The 9,549-nt window shown below is 47.2% G+C and overlaps 1 pseudogene; it reads left to right on the top strand.

Annotated features, from left to right (window-relative positions):
• The first annotated feature begins 6,806 nt into the window (after nucleotides 1–6,806).
• On the top strand, nucleotides 6,807–7,744 carry LOC136653924 (olfactory receptor 4Q2-like; annotated as a pseudogene).
• The last annotated feature ends 1,805 nt before the right edge of the window (nucleotides 7,745–9,549 follow it).

Genomic DNA, 9,549 nt, shown 5'->3' with positions numbered 1-9,549 from the left:
TCCAGCTTCCTGTATCTCACAATGGCCCACCAGATGCCTCAGGGAGCACACAAGTCAACAAGAGACCTGCATCCTGGTGCCCTCCCTTGCATCTGGCATTCTGATGCAGCCTACTTCTAGAATCAGGAGGTTGCACATACCCATCACAGCTTGTAACTTGTGATGGACGTTTCCTCCAGAAATTTGTCCAATCCCCTTCTAAAGGCATCCAGGTCAGCTGCCATCACTACATCCTGTGGCAGGGAGTTCCACAGACTAATTGCAACTTTATTGTTCTCCTCATGCAGCAGCACTCCCAAAATGGCCACCAATGGAGCCAGAGCTGCTTACCTGGGACAAGGGGTATGTTGCAACCGTTGCCGTTGGTAACCTTCAGTCCTGAAAGACTATGGTATCGCGCTCTGAATGGTGGTTCTGGAACAGCGTCTAGTGTGGCTGAAAAGGCCAATTTGGGAGTGACAATCCCTTCCACACTGGGAGCAGGTGCAGTCTGTCCCTGGTCTGTCTCCCTGGCTACGGGCCTTCCTTCTTTGCCTCTTTGCCTCAGACTGTTGGCCAAGTGTCTCTTCAAACTGGGAAAGGCCATGCTGCACAGACTGCCTCCAAGCAGGCTGCTCAGAGGCCAGGGTTTCCCACTTGTTGAGGTCCACTCCTAAGGCCTTCAGATCCCTCTTGCAGATGTCCTTGTATCGCAGCTGTGGTCTACCTGTAGGGCGCTTTCCTTTCATGAGTTCTCCATAGAGGAGATCCTTTGGGATCCGGCCATCATCCATTCTCACGACATGACCGAGCCAACGCAGGCGTCTCTGTTTCAGCAGTGCATACATGCTAAGGATTCCAGCACGTTCCAGGACTGTGTTGTTTGGAACTTTGTCCTGCCAGGTGATGCCGAGAATGCCTTGGAGGCAGCGCATGTGGAAACATTCAGTTTCCTCTCCTGTTGTGAGCGAAGAGTCCATGACTCGCTGCAGTACAGAAGTGTACTCAGGACGAAAGCTCTGTAGACCTGGATCTTGGTATGTTCCGTCAGCTTCTTGTTGGACCAGACTCTCTTTGTGAGTCTGGAAAACGTGGTAGCTGCTTTACCGATGCGTTTGTTTAGCTCGGTATCGAGAGAAAGAGTGTCGGAGATCGCTGAGCCAAGGTACACAAAGTCATGGACCATGACATGTGTTTTCTTCAGGCTGATCGTCAGTCCAAAATCTTGGCAGGCCTTGCTAAAACGATCCATGAGCTGCTGGAGATCTTTGGCAGAGTGGGTAGTGACAGCTGCATCGTCGGCAAAGAGGAAGTCACGCAGACATTTCAGCTGGACTTTGGACTTTGCTCTCAGTCTGGAGAGGTTGAAGAGCTTTCCATCTGATCTGGTCCAGAGATAGATGCCTTCTGTTGTGGTTCCAAAGGCATGCTTCAGCAGGACAGTGAAGAAAATCCCAAACAAGATCCCCGTAAAAGAGCCATTGTTCATCCTCGGCAATTTCAATGGTAGAGTTGGTGCTGATCATAGTTCTTGGCCCACTTGCATAGGTCAGTTCGGCACTGGGAAGATGAACGAAAATGGCCAACGCCTGCTAGAGTTTTGCTGTCATCACAGTCTCTGTGTCAGCAACACGTTCTTCAACACAAAGCCCCAACATAGAGTCTCTTGGAGACACCCAAGATCAAAGCACTGGCACCAGCTCGACCTGATTCTCAACAGATGCTCCAGCCTTCCCAGCATCAAGATCACACGCAGCTATCAGGGTGCTGCCTGCGACACTGACCACTCCCTGGTGTGCAGCAGAGTGAAACTGCAAACAAAACGACTGTACCACACCAAAAAGAAGGAAGACCTCGCATTGATACCATTCGCATTGATACCCGGGATCAGAGAAAAGTGGAGGAATTTGCACAGGCGCTTGAGGAATCTCTTCCAGGCCTGGCCGACGCAAACGCATCCAACATATGGGAACATTTCAAGAATGCCGTTTACAACAACGCCATGTCCATATTTGGCAAGAAGACCAACAAGACGGCAGATTGGTTTGAAGCCCACTCTGAGGAGTTGACACCAGTCATTGAGGAAAAGAGGAGAGCTCAAGCAGCATACAAGGCCTGTCCCAGTGAGCGCAACCTGCAGGTCCTCCGAGCTGCTCTCAGCAAAGTCCAGCAGACTGCCAGGAGATGTGCTAACGACTACTGGCTCCAGCTCTGCTCCCAGATACAGATAGCAGCTCACCTGCGCAACTTCAAGGGGATGTATGACTGTATCAAGCAGGCCCTATGTTGCAAGGCAGCCCACAAAGTATAGTGGTCCAGCTCATGCTGGCACAGTGGCTTTCACTGGGAAGGGAAGTGGGGAAGAGAGGGTAAAGCTTGGTAAAGAGAAGGGAGTATTTGGTTACCAGTCCTGAGTGCCAGCTTGGCACAATGGTTATTGAGTACTGACCGGAGTGGGATGTTTTACACAACACCAGCAGATCAATGGACAATAAAACTAGCAGAGTGATACCAAAAGGGGGAATGAAGAACCCTCAGGGGTCCTGCAACCCCACCATTTATTCCCTTTTATCCCACAGAAACCTATAGGTTTATATTTGTGGGGTGGACTCTTCAAGGAACCCTCTTCTGTGACTTAATGACCCCTGCTTGCTCCCCCCCAGCCCTATGTGGGCGCTGCTAGTGTTTTGCACCCTACCAAAGGTACAGCCGCTATCTCTGGAGGTCTGTTGCTTAATTCAGATGGTCTCCCTGGTTCAGTTTAGCCATGGAGCCGTTAGGGTTGGAAACCTTTCTGTTGTCTCACTGTGTTTACTTCAGATCAGGAAATGCTCAAGGTGTGACTTTTGTTCACAGGGTCAAAGTCACCCAGAGTGGGGGGGGGGGTTTGACTGCACAAGCAAATTATAGGTGTTGCCCTCCTGTCACAGTTGGTGCTTTGGGCCCCAGTGGGCAACCTGAAATCCAAGTAGAGGGGGCCCAGGGTTCAGGTTACAAGCAATGCTGCCTGGACGAGTTCTCTCTGAGACTTGGGCTGTAGGAGGGCTGTCTTATATGGGCCTCAGACACGGTCAGGATGAAGATTTCATCACCCTGCTTCCACCTCAACAGTGGGCGTTCTCCTGGAGCATCACTTGCTGCTGCTACTCGGGCCAAGGCCTACCCAGACTGAGCTTTCCTCCTAGGCCAGGTAAGAATTGAAATAAAGACAGCCCCCTGAACAGTCTTCCTCCCTCCGCCCTGCCCAAATAGTGCTCCCTCTTGACCCCTGGCTCCCTCCCCCCCTCTCATATCCTCTCCCTCATATCCCCCTCTGGGATATGCCCCAGGGGATATCCCTCATGCTGCATCACCACAGCTTGGCCTGTAGCGTGGCTGCCGAGCAAGTGCAGCCCCCTCACGGCTCCCCTGCTGCAGCCGGAAGTGAATGGGGCAGGTGACGTCACAGGTGCTGCTAGAAGAGGCATGCCTCAAAACGCTTTGTGCCACCTGGGCCAGCAAGTTAACTCATCCATTGCTCTCTGGTGGTGGTGCAGCCCAAGCCCAGACCCCTGCAGGCTCCAAACACCCATCAAGGACACCACTGAGTGAGGCCAGAGCGGGGTAAGGCTGGGCAAACCCAGGCACCTCCTTTCATCTTATAGGACCTGAAACCTCTTGCCATCAGTCCAATCCTAAAGACCCGTTACTGGTTCGGGTTCTGCTTTCCTCTCAGGCACCCAATGCCACCTACACATGTACTCAAACGTGTCACGCAAATAAAAGAAATAAAAGGGTTGTCAGGCAACAACTACCCAGATCCAGGGACGTGCGGTGGGTTGGAAGGCAGGTGAGACAGGGCCTCTCCACCAGAGTCCTTCGAAAAGCGCCATGTGGGTTGTGTGTGCTTGCACACCTCACATGCAGCGGGGCTTTTCGAAGGACTCTGTTGGGGAGGCTCTGCCTCACCTGACTCCCTACCCACTGCATGTCCCTGACCAGATCACAGAAAGAGGTGACAGTGACAAAAAAGGTGAGGGGACCCGTGTCATGAAAGCTCTCCCCATGAAGCTCTCGCTTTTCAGCAAAAAAATTACAGTTGTGCACCACTTAATATGTTAACAGGGGATACGTTCTCCTATCCCTCTTGTTATGTGATTAGGTCACTAAGTGAACATTCAGGCCAATCTAGTGCCTTTGTTGTGTTAACAAACACTGCCTGCCAGACACTAGCTGGCTGCACAGGCTACTGGAGACAGATTGCTTCACCTTTGCATTAAGAGCTTCTCTGTTATGTAAACAGGCACTCTGCTGGAGGCTATGGGAGACAGAATTGCCACATTAAAAGCATCTTTACTGTGCTTTGACGACCGCCATATTTGCGGTCCATTGTTAAAGGAAAGGTTGTTAAGCGGTGCACACCTGATACATGAAAACTTTGCTCAGTCCTGTAGTCCACTCTTTTGGTTTTTGTTACTGCAAACTAACTACGGATGATGCAGAGGTGGAGCTGGCTTTGCTTCTGGTAGTAAGTTCTCCAAGTTTAGAGCTCTGAATTCCAGGGGGGATCTCAGAGCAGTAACTTTGCAAAGAAACTCCCTCTGCAACCAAGATGTCCGTAGTGCCAGTTTGCCTTGTCAAGATCCAAAGACATAAACCCAGCAGAGTTTTTTCATTGCTCTTGCTGGCTTCATTATACTAGGGAAAGAGGATACAAAGTCATCAAGCCACACCACTCCTCATTTCAAGAAGTGATTGACTGGGGACATGGATCCTCTGGAACACCGAAGTAAGTAGAGAAAAGGAAAGCCTGGCAGGGCTGATATGAAACAAATATGCTGAGAGAGAGAGAGAGAGAGAGAGAGAGAAAGAGAGAGAGAGAGAGAGTGGTGGTGGTGGGGGGATTAATCATTTATTTATTATCTATTAATTAATAACTATTCAACTATTAAATAAATAAATAGATGATGGTGGTGGTGGTGATGATGACGATGATGAAGATGATGATGATAAATAAATAGATAATGAAGATGATGGTGGTGGGGGGTGATGATGATGATGATGGTAATAAATAGATGATGATGATGATGATGACGATGATGATGATGAAGAAGAAGAAGAAGAAGAAAAGGCTGGCCCAGGCGGACAGTGCAGTCCCGGGGGTCTTTTCCCGCGCCCGTGGCAGGGAGGGGTCGTCCTGTCACCTGTCCGGGGCGTCGAGGACCGGCCAGGCCGCCCCCGGTACGCGTCCGGGGCGTGGGCGCAGAGGTGGGCTCAGAGTCGGGGGGCGCGCCCCGCCCCGCGGAGTGGCCCTTCTGCTGTGCCCGCGAGGCTGAGGCTTGAACCGGCCGGGGCGCGAGCATTTTTAATAAGATACACACTGAGCATTAATATTGTGTGTGGGGGGGGCTTCCATTTCCATTGTGCCTGTTGCGAAAAATTATTCTGTGGTGGAAGTTTACGTAGTCCTGTTGATGTGACTTTGGATGAACAGAAATGGGAGCCATTTAAAGAAAAATAATCCACTGTAAAATTTAAGAACAAATCCATTTCCTAACAAAGCACATGCTGGTTGAATATCCTACACCTCCAAATGTTGTATCCACTTCTATTCAATGCCATTTCATTTTTAAGTCATCCTGTGTCTGGGCACATTGATCCTGATGTTGGTGTTAAATTGCTTGTTGTACTTCCTTAACTTAAAGACATATGCTACAGTTTTGCTCATTATATTTGTTTGTATTTCTAGACTGCTCCATTCTTAAGACTGCAACCAGACCACATCTCTTTTTGGTGTGTGTGCAATCCATAAGAACCCAAACTTCCCAGTATGTCCCATTTTTCCTTCCTGTTCTACTATCTCCAGTTTGGTCCTCAAAAATTGCACCTTTTTAAAAAGAAGTTCATGCTGTTGTTTGATGGTCCTTAAGAGAAGCCTCACACTATCCTTCTAACCAGGCATAATTCATCCTACTGCTCATCCTTCATTACTGAGACCATTATTATTTTGATAATGAATTTGCACACTTGCACTCTGACCCAGCCACACATTCACCTCCAGAAGGAACAAACCATTATGAGAAAAATACTGTGTTCCACCCAAAACAGCATCTCCCATGTGGCATGTTCTACCTCCCTCTCCATAATGTGTTAACGCATTGTGCGTTTAATTCCAGAAGATTCCATTTCTCAAAAAGGGGAGGGGAATTATCAAAAAGAAGCTGCAAGGAAAAGAATGTTTAAATTGTTTTTGGAAGGTTTGAAGCTGCTTAAAGACATTATAACAGCAGTGGGTCCCCAGTCCATTCATTCATTCATTCATTCATTCATTTTTTTTTTTTTTGTGGTGCATAAAAGGTTGAAAACACTGCAGTAAATCATCTACTAAAAACTGTCATTGCCATAATACTTGAGCCCTCTGGACCAGCCCTCTGGTCCCCGTGTCCATTTCATCCCTCATCCTCCTTGCCACAGGATGTGGTGAGGGCACCTGGCCTAGATGCATACCTTGAAAAGGGAATTGGACAGATCTGTGGAGGAAAAGTCCATCACAGGTTATGATGATGGGTGTACCTAACTTCCTGGTTTTAGAAGTAGGCTGTGTGAGAATGCCAGATGCAAGAGAGGGCACCAGGATGCAGGTCTCTTTTTATATTGGGTGCTCCTGTTTCTCTGCTTGTGCCTCTTCTTTTGTACTCACGGACAGAACCTCATATTTGTCTCTGTTGAATTCCATCCTGTTGCTATGGGCCCAATGATTTATGATGCCTACATTTACTGTACATGGAGGCCAAGGAGGCTGTTATCTGGAAGTTATCTGGGATGTGTATTTCACCTTTACAGGAAAAATGGGGAGCCTGAAAGGAAACCAAACAAGGGTCAGTGAGTTCCTGTTGGCAGCTATTTCCCCAACGTGGCAGTCCCAAATCACCCTTTTTGTCATCTTCCTGCTGGTCTATTCAACCACACTGGTAGGAAACACCCTCATCATAGTGACAGTAATGTCTGACTCTCGGCTACGTACGCCCATGTACTTTCTGCTGGGAAACCTCTCCTTCCTAGATATCTGCACCTCCAGTGTCACCGCCCCCAAGATGCTGATGGACCTCTTGGCTGTGAAGAGGAACATCTCCTTTGATGCCTGCATGGCTCAGCTGTTTTTCATCCATGTGGTTCTGGCTGCTGAGATGTTCCTCCTCAGTATCATGGCCTATGACAGGTATGTGGCCATTTGCAAGCCTCTGCACTATCCCAGTATCATGAACAGGAGCATCTGCAGCTGGCTGGTGGCAGCTTCTTGGACTGGAGGATTCATCCACGCCACAGTCCAGACTGTCCTCACCTTAAGACTGCCATTCTGTGGGCCAAACCAGGTGGACAACTTCTTCTGTGATGTCCCACCGGTCATTAAGTTGGCCTGCACTGACACCTATGTCATAGAGCTCCTCATGGTCTTCAACAGTGGCCTTATCTCCACCACTTGCTTCATCATCTTGGTGACTTCACCATCCTGGTGAAGATCCGTTCCCCTGAAGGACGGCACAAAGTCCTCAGTGTCTGCGCTTCCCACCTCACCGTGGTGACCTTGTTCTTTGGGCCCTGCATCTTCATCTATGCCCGACCTTTCTCCACCTTCTCAGTAGACAAGCTCGTCTCTGTCCTGTACAACAGCGTCACACCCATGTTGAATCCTATGATCTACACCTTGAGGAATAAGGAGGTTAAGTCAGCCATGAGAAGGCTGAGAATCAAGGAAGTAACTTCAGAGGGGAATATGACAGTGTGACATGCATGAAAAGGGAAGAGCCTCATCTCTAAAAAATTTACCTTCCATGAGGAGATACTGACTAGGAAGTGGTTGCCATATAGGGTAGAATCAGTTTCATTCAGTAAATGTGATCTAGTATGTTCTCTCCTAGATTTGAATGTTCTAGAATGTTCTCTTCTATATTTATTATGTAAATTCTAATTCTTCCTGGGTCATACAAACAGAAGAGGAAGGTGGAAAACTGATCTTGGGCATGGGCATTGCCACCAAATAAAAATACAAAAATAAGTGAGAAACAAAAATCTGAAAATATTTTAATCTGACCAATACAAAGGCTTATTGGAACAAATTATTTGTGTTTTTTTCAATCAATCAATCAATTGAGCAGCCAGTCATCATACTAAAAAGGCAATGGACAAGAAACATGCCATTACAATAGTTTCAATCAATGATATAAAAATTATGACCTGCAACATCAGCTCATCAGTGGTTAGAGAGAAATTTGCCTTTTTGATTTACATGTATTCTAGATGCCAGCACTTACAGTAAGGTTGCGGGTGACATAGGGTGCCAAAACAAGGAATGCTCAGAAATATCTCCTTGCTCCCAGAAATCTAGATGTTGGGTAAAGATTCTAACAGCCCAATCCAATGGAGCAGTGGGATGGGGTGACCAGAAGGCCAATGAGAGGTAAATAAATGCCTTTTTTACTTTCTCCTTGGTAGGCCTTCTAGTCACCTATGGGTAGAGGTGGGTGAAAGCAGTTTTATTTTTTTGCAGATTTTGGTGTTTTCCAAAGGTAGAAGGCAAAAAGCATGTTGTGTGTTTTTATTCAAATTTTACATTAAAAATATAAATCATGATCTCTTTAAAAGTGTACTAGGCTACTACAGTTTTAAAGAATTAAATAAATAAATAAATAAATAAATAAATAAATAAATAAATAAAATAAACACCAAATAAAACACCCTCTTTGCAGATTTTAAAGGTTTTTTGTTTTTTTTACAAAAATGAGAAGTACAAAAAGTGGTGTTAAGTGTTATGTGTTTTAATTTTGTTATCACCATTTTCACCCACCGCTACCTATGGGTCTTCTTAGATCCATACCATCTGTCATTCATCATTGGCATCTTTCAGTCTTGGAAGACTATGGTGTTGCGCTCTGAAAAGTGGTTCTGAACAGCATCTAGTGCAGTTAGCGTAAGTCCAAGGAGAGGAAAGGGGCAGACCTGGGCTGAGAAAGGGGGCAGATCTGTTGCGTCCCACTGCTGCCAAGATCCACACCCACAAATGAGTACAATACTCTGGGAAGAGTGTTGGTTTTGATTTTGGTTAAACATATACAGAATTGGGTAGCGCAGTCTGGTTCTGAGATTATAATGGAAATAACAGGGTTAAAACAGGAAGTCCTTTGAAGTCAGAATGTCAGGCTAGGACCATGAAGATCCAGACACAAAATTCAGTTTAGCCAGGAAGTCTACACCACAATCTGGGGCCACTCACTATCTTTGTCTAACCCACCTCACAGGGTTTTTGTGAGGATAATGGGAAGGGTGAGGAATTACATATGCCACATGGATGTCCCCACATATGGCTGCATTAGGCATGATACGCCTTGAGCTATGTATGACTGCCAGGGTCAACCCAAGGACTCCTGATACCTGAGGCTACATACCAAATGTTGCCTCCCCTTACCAGGTGATGTACCAGCCTCTGCCCCTTTCAATGTTCTTGCTCAGCATTCTCACCCCCCACCACATTTCCTCTTCTCTCTCTCTCCCCCTCTTTCTTTCTCAACCCAGCGAGTGAAAAGAAAGGAGAAG

Source organism: Tiliqua scincoides, chromosome 5 (genome assembly GCF_035046505.1).
Source record: "Tiliqua scincoides isolate rTilSci1 chromosome 5, rTilSci1.hap2, whole genome shotgun sequence".
Taxonomy (NCBI): domain Eukaryota; kingdom Metazoa; phylum Chordata; class Lepidosauria; order Squamata; family Scincidae; genus Tiliqua; species Tiliqua scincoides.
The sequence above is the reverse complement of the archived record's forward strand: the minus strand, read 5'-3'. Positions and strand labels throughout refer to the sequence as shown.